Consider the following 4,396-nt stretch of genomic DNA (forward strand, 5'->3'; position numbering starts at 1 on the left):
GGTGTTCAAGCGCGTCAAAACAGACGACGTGTTTAACACAGAAATCGCGTGGCACCATCTCGCCTACTTTGCACTCATTAAAGTGGTACGACAAAACAATCTCAGGTTCTCCACGTTGCTTTCCGAAATTGGAGATGGTGTCGCATTAGACCCCGAGGAAATCTCACTTATCGAGGGTCGGTTCGTTCCACAGCAGGAAGCAGGAGCTTCTTGCCCCGGTGGCATACGCTTGTTCTACTCCCACAAGGAATCTGATTACTACAACACAACAAAGGCCATCGTAGCACAGGATAATGCTGTACCATGCACGGCACAGGATACAATCGTTGGGTGTAGGTCTATGCAAGAGCAAACAGAGGCCATGCGTAAGGTCGAAACGTTACCCAAGGCCGAAATAGGAAATTTGCCAGCAAATATAATGCTGTGCATTGGCAAGCCTTACATGATCACCCTCAACGTGGATGTTTCCGATGGCCTTGTTAATGGATCGGTGGGAACACTGAAATTCACCGAAAACGACACCCATGGGAAACCGCTACGCATATGGTTGCAGTTCGGGGAGCTTGGCTCCAAACTTGCGATCGGAACCGTAGCGGCCGCAAAATCACACCAGTTACGCAAGCTCAACAGAAACATTCAACCGAACTGGATACCGATTGAAAGGCGTACCGTCACCTGCGTTATCGATAAGAAGACGAAGGTATCGGTAAGAAGATGCCAGCTTCCCGTTGTGCAGGCGAGCGCCATTACCATTCATAAATCCCAGGGTGGCACATATGATGAAGTCGTGTACTCCTACGCCAAGAATCATCCACAGAAGTTGGTATACGTGGCACTGAGTCGCGCTACAGACATCAACGGACTCTACCTGACCAATGTTGACAACGACTTCACATTCTACCACGGAAAAGCCAATCCGGACAGAAAGCTAGCCGATGAATTTCGTCGGTTGCAGTCCCACAAACTTGACACCATCACCGCCAAGTGCCTCGCCATGACTGAACAGCCACACTACTTGTTGATCTCCGCTCTTAACGTACGCTCCCTTGCCGCGCATGCCAAGGACGTACACCACGATCACATTCTGCGCCATTCCTCTGTACTTTGCTTTGCTGAAACCTGAATGGATCCCGAAGAGCCGCTCGAAATCATAGATTTCCTATACTGCTGTGGTGCTCGCAGAGACCACAACAGAGCGGCGGGAGTCGCTATCTACTTGCGCACAGGTCTCTCTGCAATACCAGTCGAAATGTTTGGCACGTCACATGAAGTTGGCGAACTGTGCGCCTCAAAGTTGCCCAACGGCTTGCTGGTAGTAGCTGCCTACTTCGCCCCTACCGCACTCACGAAAGACGTCGTGCACTTCCTGCAACTCGCATTAACCGTCCATCGATCCACACCGATGTTAGTAGTGGGGGACTTTAATGTTGACATAAAGACAAACAGCAATTTCCTAACACTTATGCGGGAGAACATCCCGTTCCTCTCGCTCATAACGCGTCCCACGGCTGTGACAACCTCGCGAGGCACTTGTATAGATCTCGTCTTTGAGAATCAAGCATTGGTGTACCAAGTCGAACATATATCAGTCTATTTCTCCGACCACAAAGCTTCCTTCATGACTGTCAAGAACTGTTAGTGGAGTCTTTGTTAAAGGAATACGTGTGAAAAATAAAAAAAAAATTCTGTGATAGCGCATACATGTGTTGCTCGATTTCATTGCCTCAATGTATCGAAAAGGTGAAACAGCTTATTTGCTGCGCTCAAATTTCGCATTAGGAAGTAACGTAATCGTCGGTACATTTTTTATCTATTCACAAGCAGGTTTGCGAATTGCACTTCCCTGAAGGTGACATCATTCGGGACGATTGACGTGTGGATGATACTACGGGCCGTACGATAACTGCACCCGTGCTCCGTTTACGTCTCCGACCGTATGCTGTTCCGTCAAAATTCCCGAACTGCCCGAGCTATTTATCGAAGGTTTGCGGCAGATTGAAGAATCCGGAGTCTAGAAGAATTCGTTTGGATGCAGCTGCGACTGAAAAAGCTCTTGCAGACTCCCTTGAGACGTTTAGATCCGAAGAGGAAAAAGATGCAATTCGGAGCCTAAACGACTTAGCCGAACACATGCGAACCAGTCAGTCTGAGTTCTGGCATACAATATTAAGCAGTGGCCGCCTCATATTATTGCACATTGTTGAAGACGATGCTCCTTGGGTGAAGTACTCAGTTTGCGTGAAGGCTGATTTCTGTATCACGTTTCATTTCCTAAAGACGCCAGTTACAAGGCTAGAGTCCAACCTTTTCGTTCCTCCTCAGGCGGAACGTAAGAGGGCTATCGCTGACTTTTCTGAAAGCATCAAGGTTTGGGACAGCAGCGTTACTTCTAGCTGTAGGGACTCGAAAGAAGTTTTTGATTCCATCAATTTCCTGCTTGGCCAGATATCTACAAAGCAGTCAGAGGATAATGATCATGCAATCCAATTCCTTAACGAAAAGTTGAAGCTTCTGCCTCCAAAGAAGGAGCGAAGGCGCTATTCTATAGATTTCATGGTGTATTGTTGCATTCTCTTTATGATATCACCCCATGCCTACAAATACATGCGAAGCTATGGAGCAACCACCATGCCGCATCCAATGACCATCAGATAAGTTTGCTCATCATATGGAATGAATCCTCAACGGGAGCATCACGGTGCAGCCTTTCTCAGTTACATGGCGAAAAGGATCTGCGAGCTCGGTGACAGACAGCGGCAAGTGACGCTTATGGTTGACGAAATCCATATAAAGCCTTATTTTGATTATAAGGGTGGCAATATTGCTAGACTTGCGCACAATTATGAACAGGTTGCCAATAGTACATTCGTTTTCATGGTGCAAAGCCTTTCTGGTCAATTTAAGGAAGTTGCACACATTATCCCTGTCCGCAAAGCTGATGCCGTGTTTCTGCACAAGTCAATAATGGATGTCGTGACTGGCCTGGAGAAAATAGGTTACAGAGATACCTGCATAGTCAGTGACAACAACTCTAATAAAGAGAAAGTCAATGTCTTACTTTGCATCTCCGCCAACAAACCGAGTCGTTTATCCCCATCCATGCGACTCCTCCAGACCGTTGTTTTTTGTGATCGACCCAGTCCACATACTAAAATTCATTCGGAACAATTGGCTAAACCAGAAAAATGACCAGCTGTGTTTCTACTTTCCCGAATTCGAGCATGATACAGCACAACCACGGCGCATGTTGACTGCGTCATTCGCCACCATCCGAAACGTATACAACCTTGAGTGCGACTAACTTCTTAGATACGGTCATAGTTTATCATGGAAGGCGCTGATTCCATCCAATCCTGAAAGGCAAAATGTCAAGCTTGCTTTACAGATTTTCAGCGATGGCTTACCTCACGCACTTCGTGCGCTTGGAAAAACACACAACCTGAGCTTCCCAGAGCACACTGCTAGCTTCATTGAGATCATAGTTAAATGGTGGAAAATCGTGAATATAAAGGCTCCGTAGAAGAGGAATAGTTTCCGCGACCATTTTCGAGATCCGGTGTTCCCCTCTGTGGACGATCCTAAACTGGAGTTCTTGTACAAGCTGTTGGACTGGCTCGATGAGTGGAACAGCAAACGCCTCGACAGCGGTTGTTTGACCAAAGAGACGCATACTGCTTTACACCAGACAACTCACGCACTCATCGAAGTAGCCCGGTACTGCTTTCAAGAGCTTAATCTATCTTACGTTCTTCTGGGAAAGATCCAGACGGACAGTTTAGAAGAAAGATTTGATAAATACAGCCAGCTGGCTGGAGCACAATATCATATTTCTAATAAGGGAGTAATTGCTCATTGGCATCCACCCGAGCGCAGCCATACGACTACAAAGGAAAGCTATACAGCTTTCTCAGAAACTTCGCAGTTAAAGAAAAATTCGTCCTTGTCCTGGGTTCGAACCCAGGACCAGGACGAATTTTTCTTTAACTGCGAAGTTTCTGAGAAAGCTGTATAGCTTTCCTTTGTAGTCATATGGCTGCGCTCGGGTGGATGCCAATGAGTAATTACTCCCTTATTACAAATCTACTCCACCTTGGGGTTTTCCCCTAAACATGTGACCAACACAGTTCCCACTTTGAGTTATTGATCAATTCGCTCTCGCCCTACCATAAGCTTGCCGTCCTGGTTAGCTCAATTGGTAGAGCGACTGCTCCGGTGGAGCGGTGGTCCTGGGTTCGAACCCTGGACCAGGACGAATTTTTCTTTAACTGCGAAGTTTCTGAGAAAGCTGTATAGCTTTCCTTTGTAGTCGTATGGCTGCCAATGAGTAATTACTCCCTTATTACAAATCTACGCCACCTTGGGGTTTTCCCCTAAACATGTGACCAATATCATATTT

General features: G+C 46.7%; 1 pseudogene; it reads left to right on the forward strand.

The window, feature by feature from the left end:
- The first annotated feature begins 289 nt into the window (after positions 1 to 289).
- Positions 290 to 1,639, forward strand: LOC149343672 (uncharacterized; annotated as a pseudogene).
- Positions 1,640 to 4,396: the final 2,757 nt, after the last annotated feature.

Source organism: Amblyomma mixtum, chromosome 5, assembly GCF_055824585.1.
Source record: "Amblyomma mixtum isolate Tamu chromosome 5, ASM5582458v1, whole genome shotgun sequence".
NCBI classification, from domain to species: domain Eukaryota; kingdom Metazoa; phylum Arthropoda; class Arachnida; order Ixodida; family Ixodidae; genus Amblyomma; species Amblyomma mixtum.